At 40.9% G+C, this 10,700-nt stretch overlaps 1 pseudogene; it reads left to right on the top strand.

Moving 5' to 3' along the window:
* The first annotated feature begins 7,775 nt into the window (after positions 1–7,775).
* Positions 7,776–10,700, top strand: LOC119514725 (annotated as a pseudogene).

The following is a 10,700-nucleotide window of genomic DNA, read 5'->3' as shown; positions in this document are numbered from 1 at the left end:
GTATATAGGATGGGAGATGGTGGTAAGTGCTGTGTGAAGAAAAATAAGGCAGGGGAGCAGGGAAAGGCTGTATCACCAGCAGAGGGAGGGTGTTGTGGTTTTAAAGAGAATGGCCTAGGAAGGCTTCACTGAGAATATATCATTTGAATAAAAGCGGAAAGAAAGTGAGGGACGAAGTCATGTGGAGAGGGATCTGGGGGTGTGTTTGGGGAATAATAAGGCAGCCAGTGGGGCTGCAGTGTAATGTCCAAGGGCGAGAAGAGGATGAGGTTAGAAGATCCTGTAAACCACTGCAAATATTTTGATTTTTGCTTTAAGTGGGATGGGAAGCAATTGCAGGGTTTTGAGCGCAGGAGAGAGATTTTAGAAGGAGCGTTCTGGCTGCTGTGTTGGGCATGCATTTTAGCGGGGCAAGGGCAGAACAGCAATGATGCAGCAATGGAGCTGATGAGACACAGCAGATTCTAGAAATATTTTGCAGGTTGAGCCAACAGACTTTGCTGATGTGGAATATAGGAAAAGAGCTGAGTGACGGGTTTTTAAATTAAAAGAATACTCGAACATGGCAACAAATCCAATTGTATGGACAATTTTGCTATGAAAAGCAAGTTTCCTCCCCTCTCCACACACAGTCTCATTCCCCAGAACTAACTTCTTTTTAACAGTTTCTGGTTTTGATTATCTCAAAAGCTCAAGATAATATATTTGTGGTTAACTCAGCAGCCATTCTCAACTTTCTTCTTGTTTACCACCTCCTAATATAAAGTTTAGAAGATTAGAACTCACTTCCCCAGCCTCCCTTGCAACTAGGGTGGTTCTATACCTTGTTCTGGACAATAAGATGTAAAAAGAAATCTGCAACCACCTCACACCACCATAACAGCTATTATTTAAAAACAAAACAAAACAGAAATAAGTGCTGGCAAGAATGCGGAAAAATAGGAACCCACATGCATTGTTGGTGAGAACGTAAAATTGTGTGGAAAACATTTGGCAGTTCCTCAAAAAGTTAATATAGAACTACCAAATGACCTGGAAGTCCCATTTCTAGATATATACCCAAAGGAATTAAAAGCAGGGACTTAGATATTTGTACACCAATAGCAGCATTTGTTCATAGCAGCATTATTCATAATAGCCCTAAGGTGGAAATAACCCAAGTGCCCATCAGTGAAGGCAGAATGGACAAACAAAATAAAGTACAATGCTTGTACTTCGTTTCATGACCTCCTAAGTTTTGACTATACGTATTGACTTACCAATATGATTGAAGAGGATTTAGCTTACTTATAACTATCTGCGTTCTCTTTCTCTCAGCAACATTTCTGGTGTTTTGAGTCTTCAGACCTCTTCAATACTATTCAGGGCATACTGCCTCCCTCTTTATTTGTAGCCCTCAGTGCATATCCTTGCTACACCCTTATCCTTCTTCCTCAGTCAGTACCATCTCTCCACCTGTGTTTTGTCTTCCAAACACTTGAGGAAATTTCTTGTTTGCTAATGGCTCTTGCAGGAGAATACTAATTATCCCCCCCCAATATCTTTTTCCTTAGTAACAAAACTCCCATATCTTAAGTCCACACATGGTCACCCAGGATGAAGTATGCATCTCTCATCTTCCCCACAGCTAGGGGCAGCACTGTGACCAAGTTTTGGCTAATGGGATATAAGCAAAAGTGTCCTTTCACCAAGCAGCATCCATCAAGGGTGCACCTTTCATGATTCCTTTCTTCTTGTTGGCAGTTTGTTGATGTACTGGCTAGAATTCCACCAGCAGCCTTCTTGGATCATAAGGGGATAGAAACAATGCCAAGCAAAAATGAGTCTGAGGACCTTGTATTAGGTGGCCACTTCCTAGACTTTACACCCAAAGCACAAGCAACAAAAGAAAAAATAGATAAATGGGAACTCCTCAAGCTTAGAAGTTTCTGCACCTCAAAGGAATTTCTCAAAAAGGTAAAGAGGCAGCCAACTCAATGGGAAAAAATTCTTGGAAACCATGTATCTGACAAAAGACTGATATCTTGCATATATAAAGAAATCCTACAATTCAATGACGATAGTACAGACAGCCCAATTATAAAATGGGCAAAAGATATGAAAAGACAGTTCTCTGAAGAGGAAATACAAATGGCCAAGAAACACATGAAAAAATGTTCAGCTTCACTAGCTATTAGAGAGATGCAAATTAAGACCACAATGAGATACCATCTCACACCAATTAGAATGGCTGCCATTAAACAAACAGGAAACTACAAATGCTGGAGGGGATGTGGAGAAATTGGAACTCTTATTCATTGTTGGTGGGACTGTATAATGGTTCAGCCACTCTGGAAGTCAGTCTGGCAGTTCCTTAGAAAACTAGATATAGAGATACCCTTCGATCCAGTGATTGCGCTTGTCAGTATATACCCGGAAGATCAGAGAGCAGCGACACGAACAGATATCTGCACGCCAATGTTCATAGCAGCATTATTCACAATTGCCAAGAGATGGAAACAACCCAAATGTCCTTCAACAGATGAGTGGATAAATAAAATGTGGTATATACACACGATGGACTACTACACAGCAGTAAGAAGGAACGATGTCGTGAAACATATGACAACATGGATGAACCTTGAAGACATAATGCTGAGTGAAATAAGCCAGGCACAAAAAGAGAAATATTATATGCTACCACTAATGTGAACTTTGAAAAATGTAAAACAAATGGTTTATAATGTAGAATGTAGGGGAACTAGCGATAGAGAGCAATTAAGGAAGGGGGAACAATAATCCAAGAAGAACAGATAAGCTATCATGGGTAAATTTAATGTTCTGGGAATGCCCAGGATTGACTATGGTCTGTTAATTTCTGATGGGTATAGTAGGACAAAGTTCACAGAAATGTTGCTATATTAGGTTACTTTCTTGGGGTAGAGTAAGAACACGTTGGAAGTAAAGTAGTTATCTTAGGTTAGTTGTTTTTTCTTACTCCCTTGTTATGTCCTCTTTGAAATGTTCTTCTATTGCATGTTTTTTTTTTTATTCTTTTTTAATTTTTTTTCATACAGTTGATTTAGAAAAGAAAAAAAGTTTAAAAAAAAAAAAAAAAAACAAGGAAAAAAATATGCAGAGCCCCCTTGAGGAGCTGGTGGAGAATGCAGGGGTATTGGCCTGCCCTACCTCGATGGTTGCTAACATGCCCACAGACATAGGGAACTGGTGGTTTGATGGGTTGAGCCCTCTACCATAGGATTTACCCTTGGGAAGATGGTTGCTGCAAAGGAGAGGCTAGGCCTCCCTATAATCGTGCCTAAGAGCCTCCTCCCGAATGCCTCTTTGTTGCTCAGATGTGGCCCTCTCTCTCTGCCTAAGCCAACTTGAAAGGTGAAATCACTGCCCTCCCCTCTACGTGGGATCAGACACCCAGGGGAGTGAATCTCCCTGGCAACGTGGAATATGACTCCCGGGGAGGAATGTAGACCCGGCATCGTGGGATGGAGAACATCTTCTTGAACAAAAGGGGGATGTGAAGGGAAATGAAATAATCTTCAGTGGCAGAGAGATTCCAAAAGGAGCCAAGAGGTCACTCTGGTGGGCACTCTTATGCACAATATAGACAACCCTTTTTAGGTTCTAATGAATTGGGGTAGCTGGTGGTGGATCCCTGAACTATCAAACTACAACCCAGAACCCATGAATCTTGAAGACAATTGTATAAAAATGTGGCTTATGAGAGGGGCAGTGGGATTGGGGGGGGGTGCATAGGAATCACACTCCTGTTTGTCTAGTTTGTGGATGGATGAGTGGAAAGGTGGGGGAAGGAAACAAACAAACAAACACACAGACAAGGACGCCCAGTGTTCTTTTTTACTTTAGTTGCTCTTTTCACTTTAATTATTATTCTGGTTATTTTTGTGTGTGTGGTAATGAGGGTGTTGGGGATTGATTTTGGTAATGAATGTACAACTATGTAATGGTACTGTGAACAATTAAATGTACAATTTGTTTTGTATGACTGCGTGGTATGTGAATGTATCTCAATGAAATGAATTAAAAAAAAAATGAGTCTGAGGAACAAAACAGTGGGGTGACCACCTCTGGATTTCTGGGACATAAGAAAGAAATAAACTTCTATCTTATTTTGGATTTTTCTGTTTTTCAAAGATGAACTTAATCCTAGCTTATAGCTCTCCTCTCCCTTTTCATTCTCTTTAACACTGTGTTTTTAATATCTTTTAAAAATTCCTTTACTGTCATTTTAAGGAGTCTTAAGAGGTTAAAGATTAAATTTATGGGTCTGATCAGCTATCTTGAATCTGAACTCTATATTATTCTTTAAAACAATTAAATATTATAAAAACAACATTAAGATGGCAATGAGGGAATTCAAATGAAAGAAAGAGTCATCTACTCCCCACCATCCTACTACCTCACAAATCAACTGTTTTGTTAGTGGCCTTTCCAGGTTTAATCTCAATTTTGTTCTCTGCTTTTTCTATTTATCATCAGCATTTCCATAAGCTATCTAGTGCTTCTAATTATAATTTTAAATCGCTGCTTTCTATTTATTAAGTATATGTATCACAACTGACCTAACCTTTCCTCTTTTTCTATTTATTAAAGGATAAATTATCAGGAGTGGGATTTCTGAGTCCTAGAATTTGAACATTTCTATAGTTATTTAAATGTATTGTCAAATTGTACTTAAATTCTGTACTGTACAGAATTTCTGGGCAGTAAAATTCATTTCTGTGTAAGACACCATCTAGCACACTGCTCTGAAGAACAGGTTGAATTCAGATAGTTGAAGGAGAGGGAATTTAGATGGAATAAGGCTAGAGTAGTCGTCTTAGTTTTCCAGGGCTGCCACAACAAATACCACAGACGGGTTGGCTTAAACAACAGGAATTTATTATCTCATAGTTTTGGAGGCTAGAAGGCCAAAATCAAGGTGTCACTGGGCCATGCTTTCTCCCAGAGTCTGTAGCATTCTGGTGCTGACTTGCTGGAATTCCTTGGCTTGGAGATGCATCTCTGCCTCTGTCACATGGCCAGCTCTCTCTTCTCCCCTCTCCTCTGGTTTCGAATGACTGACTGCATCCAAATTTCCTCACTTGTAAGCACGCCAGTTATATGGAGTAAGGCCCACCGTGACTCAATTTGGCCTCATCTAAATAGGTTCTTCGAAGATCCAACTCACAAACATGTCCATACGCACAGGACGGGAGGTTAAGAAATGAACCTGTCTTTGTGGAGACTATGATTCAATCTACCACAGTAATGATGTTTTATGGCTGTAAATTTGGCCAAGTTTGGATGGATTGGAGGAAGGGGAGTTGAGAGAAGAAAGGTGGGTAGACTAGGAGATAGGGAAATAGGGAGACCACTTTGAAATTATTGCAGTATTCCAGAGATGAGGAAAGAAGATTGATGACAGAGAAAATTCAGTGAAAATTTCCAGGTTAATAGTGGCAGTTCAGTTGGATTTAATATGCTTTCCCTCAACTTCTTTGAAAATGCCCAAAGAAACAAACAAAAAATGATAAAGATACTCAAAAAGAAACACATTGGCAATGACAGTATAAAGTTTAAAATGAAAGGCTAGGTTCTTTCTCCTAATTGCATCCTGATTCAGTTGGACTGGGAAACTCTCAATGACTGTCTTCTGACCCTGCGTGCATCTAAGAAGAGAGGAAATACTGACTCACCTGCACCATCTGTCCAGCCACCTGCCTTTCTCCAGGATGAAGGGACTGCACTAGCCAGTGAGGTAAAAATCATTTCACAACCACAAAGGAATGACCCTCCTTTAGGAAGACCATTAGGATGGGGTAGGTGAGGTGGTCAAAGAGGACTTTGGCCATAATTCTAATGCTTAATTTTTCACAAAGGGAATATATTTAGATACATGTAATTGAAAGTATCACTGGGCAAAACAAAGCTCACAAGTACCTGGGTACATGTTACTACATTTTCCACTAAACGTTAACCCTTACAGTTTTTCCTGGCTTCCTTACCAGTCTTGTGTGGAATACTCTTTTCTAACTCATATTACATCCTGTCTCTGGGTAATGTCCTTCCCAAGGCTCATGCAGAGACTCCAGGAATTGAAGATATTTTGCTATTGAAACCTCTGTTCTGGCTTCCCCTATCACAGCCATTATCCATCGGACTCAGTTTGTGGGGTGGGCTAAGTAATCAGGGTGTCTGGCCTCTGGGTGCATTTCTTGATTCTTCCTTCTCCACAACTGACACAACTGAGGTGTACTTTCTGTTCCTATAAGGGCACCTCCACACAATCAGACTCTGAGAAAAAGAGAGCACTTTGGAGAAAAGTCCAGCTACTCCAGCTATAGCATCCCTCACTTTGCATAAAATCATCACTTTAGTAATCAGTAATCTGCCTCTGAAAGAGCAATTTACAAAATTTTCATTTATGCCAGAAACTCCTTTCTAAAAGGGCCAATATCTCTAGCAGAATAAATGCTCTATTTAAGGCAAAACCCAATATTTAAGGCAAAAACAGGATTTTAGAACTATTGTATAATGTATTTTTATCACAGTTCACTAAGAAGAAGACAAAAGGAGACGGGCTTAGGTTTAGAATTGCTAAAAGGAAGAACCTTCTCAAAATATAGAGTATATATTAGAATAGGTTATTAGAGATTACCTTCCTTGGAGATCTTTAAAAATAGAATGTATAATCATTCTTCTTGAGTGGTTTGACTGCAACCCTGTTTGGAAGTAAGAACTGAAATAAGTGCTCTCCTGAGGCCCCCTCTGGTTTGTTTGATCTACAATTTCTGACAACCTTTAGCCCCTCCCCTCCCCATCCCGCCGACTGTCTTTATGCCAGGTCAGCATGGTGTGGCAGAGATGTGGAGACTGATGGGGAGGTGGATGATGGTGGTGACATTTGGCATTACTTCGCCACAGGTATTGAGAAGAAATGATTACAGTGCTCCATCAGTCCACCAACTGAGCAGTTAATGTAAGCAGGCTGTACAGTATAATCCTTCAGTTATTTCTAGAATCTTGATGAATCAGTCAATCCATTCTTGAACAAACTAATGAAAATGGTTACCCCATGAAAGTCTGTGATAAAGCTGTGATTCCAATCTGAAGATGATATATCAGAACACAACAAAAGGCATTCTTTTCTTCACACTCCTACGGGATGTCCGACTCTTATTCAACGTTTAGTACATATGACATCATTAAAAAGTGTTTTCTCTGTGGTGTACATTTATTGGAAAATCTATGGGATGTGACTGGCAAAAATCTCATAATACAAATCAGGTTTGTAAGAAATGTGGCTGTCTTCATTTTTCTGTAACTTAATTTCTCTTTTAAGTGTTGTTCTCTCAAGTGGCAGATACTAAATCTTCGTCAATTCAAGGTCTCCACTGCCATTTTCCTCTTGGTTGCATCTGAGATCTGGGGGCTTACATAGTGCCAAAGTGTCAGGGTGGGCCTGGGTGAGGTCTTGTCCCTGCTCATCAGTCCATTTGCTGAAAGGTTCTGTCTGATTCCTCTGTCATTGGCCCAGGTAGCTGTTACGTTGTCTCTTCTCCCGACTGCAGGACCTTTCCAGATATACTCTCTTTCCCCACTTCCATGCTTCCTTCACCACTCCTGAGCTGCAGAAAACGAGGGAGGGTGTCTAAGCTCCTGCCTCAGGTATGTGTTACTCCCCACACCACACTGAGGCCTGAGGGGATGCTTCAAGACTGCCTCTGTCCCACCTGCCAAGCACGCAACCCAGATATTCCTTCAGTACCCCCACCATGCTGGGTAAGGAGACCTCTCGTGTCTTGAAATCTCTCTGGACTCTATTTGGAGATGCAGCATAGGTTTCCTCTGCCCTTGGATTCCTCATACTCCTCCAGTATGAGGGGAGACTGCCCCCTTTCTCAGGAAGCCCACAGTATCTAAATCATCTTCTTCCTGTCTGATTCTCTCTCTACATCCTTCTGGGCCAAGTAAATTTCATCTAGTCTCAGGGGTGGCACTTACAGACCTTCCATATTGTTCATACTCTGAGATCTCCACGGTTCAGGCTTGTCATACTCAGGAATCCTTTCCTGCTGTTAGTCTATCCCTGAGGTAATTAATGCCTCATAGTGTAGATTTAAATGAGGTATAAAGGAACTACCAGGAATTAGAAACATGTCTGTTAATATAGGAAAATACGGTGCCACTATACTGCTCTTTAATAATGAGAGGCAGTGAGAGGTGGATTTCAGTCTCAGGTGAAAAGTACTGTACCCCCTCTTGTTCTCAGAGACAACGTGTAGAAAGCACCCAGCTCTTTCTTGTAAGCCAGCACGATTTTAGTGCTTACAGCACTCTCAGGTGTTATTACTACAAATGTTTTTCATCTGCACCTGGAAAACACCCTTCCCAGGGAAAGGAGGGGCTATCTCCTTTAGGGTCTGAGTTAGAGCCTGGACTCCTAAATCTTGAGGGGGGGGGGGGGTCTGTGTTAGTTTGAAGCTGTTATGTACCCCAGAAAAGGGCATGTTCTTTTAATCCATTCCTGTGGGTGCTGGACTATAGTGGGTGAGGCCTTTTGGTTAGATTGTTTCGATTGAGATATGACCCACCCCATTCAAGGTGGGTCTCAATCCTTTTACTGGAGTCCTTTATGAGAAGATAAAAGACAGAAAAAGCCCAGAGAGCTCAGAGAAGCCCCAGAGAAGCTGAGAGACAAGGACATACCCACAGAACCTTGGAGAGGAGGCCACTGGCACCAGAAGCTGAAAGCAATGAAACCCGGCAGCGAATACCAGCAGACACCAGCCATGTGCCTTCCCATGTGACAGAGATGTCCCAGATGCCAGCAGCCTGTCTTCAGAGTCAAGGTATTGTCCTGTTGCTGTCTTAATTTAGACATTTTCACAGCCTTATAACTGTAAATTTGTAAGCTAATAAACCCCCCATTGTAAAAGCCAACCCATTTCTGGTATATTGCATTCCAGCAGCTTTAGCAAACCAAAACAATCTTTCAGAAGGTGCATGATAGCTACCCACTTACCCTCAGATTGGAAAATTGGAAAGAAAAAGTCGAAATAAGCGAATCTCCCCTATCTTGGAAATTAATTCTTTCAACAGATTGCGTTAGCACTTGAAATCACTGCCTTAACTACTAAAATTGATTAAATTAGCAGCTCCCTATTTTGCCAAGACTTTTATAGGCTTTTTTTCCTTCTTCTCAACAAATTAAAGCCTGGCTCCGAGAGGAATGTAGTAGACTGGAGACATTTCTCCTCCTGTCGCTGGATGCTAGGAGCACTGGTGTGGCAAGCTTTTGACGGCTTTTAAAAAGAAAAACTTAATTCTGGGTTACTACTCCTTATGTGTCTTATTCCAGGACTGCAGTATGGGTGAGTGGGAGGAAAACTGATGTAGCAGTGAAGAGTTTCATAAACATTTGTAATTTGGAGTTTTTAGATCATCGCTTTACAGAGCCTATTATATATGAAATAGAATGATTTCATCTCAAAGGTAATGCTGAATTTTGATATTATGTTAATGAATTGAATAAAATATTTCATGATATAAATGTCAGGCCTAGTGCAAAATTTTTAATTCTGATGCATTTTGTCATAAAACATAGCTGTTCACAATATTATTAACTATTCAAAAAGGTAACACTTGACAAAACCTAGGAAAGATATAATATTCAAGTTAAATAATGTCAAAGGGAGCAGTCAAGTGATGAAGAAATAGGTTATTATATGATGTTCACAATAATATTGTGATCCCAACTTCAGATTTAAATGAGGGCTCCTGTGGGTTGAGGCCAGGCATCAGTGGGCCCAAAAAATCCTAGCCCAGCCCCCCAGCTGGTCAGCTCCAAAAGCCCTGAGGGCCTTCCTCAAGCACCAAGCAGGGTCTGACACCCATCTGCAGGTCAGGCAGCCAGAGCTGGTGGCGGTGGCCAAACTTCTGAGCAAGAAGGAGCAGAAGCTGCAAGAGACCAAGCACTTGCTACACGAAGAGAATGAAGACTTAAGGAAACTTGGAGAAAATGAAATAACTTTGCATCAAAAAGTAATAACTCAGTTGAAGCATCCAATGATCTTACTTTTGGTTCCCTCAGAAGAAACAGATGAAAATGATTTGATCCTGGAGGTGGCCTTAGACACGCCTCTGGAATTTGCAGGTGTGCGCAGAGTACAAAGAGTGTCAAAGACAGAGAAGCAAGGCCACATCCATAGTACCACCAGGACTGTAGCAATATTACCCCAACCTACTGAAACTAATCTGGTGATGAATCCTAAAGATTTCACACTAAGTGAGTCAGGGGAGCTGGTGAGCAGCAGGTAAATGCCATGGATGGCGCAGTTCAGATAGTTCATTTGCCGACAAGTCTTGTCTCTGAATGCCGATAAGAGGGATCTCACCTGAAAAATAGAGAGATAGCTATGCAAAAGTTACACACAAAACTTTACAGCAGACATCTAGAAGAAGAAATAAGTAAAAGATAAAACGCTAGGAAGATTCACATTGGAAATAAAGGAAGATCAGAAAAAATAAGGACATACAATTTTCCACAGAACTGGGTCACAGGTCACAGAAAAAACAAGTCCCTGTGTGATCTTCAAATCTGTATGCAAGGAGAGTATCAACTGCATGATCTTGTACAGTCATTGAAGGGCTATGCTGATTATGGATCTTTGGTAGAAATTATTTCTGTAAAAGTTTAA

Source organism: Choloepus didactylus, chromosome 18 (genome assembly GCF_015220235.1).
Source record: "Choloepus didactylus isolate mChoDid1 chromosome 18, mChoDid1.pri, whole genome shotgun sequence".
Classification (NCBI taxonomy): Eukaryota; Metazoa; Chordata; class Mammalia; order Pilosa; family Megalonychidae; genus Choloepus; species Choloepus didactylus.
The sequence above is the reverse complement of the archived record's forward strand: the minus strand, read 5'-3'. Positions and strand labels throughout refer to the sequence as shown.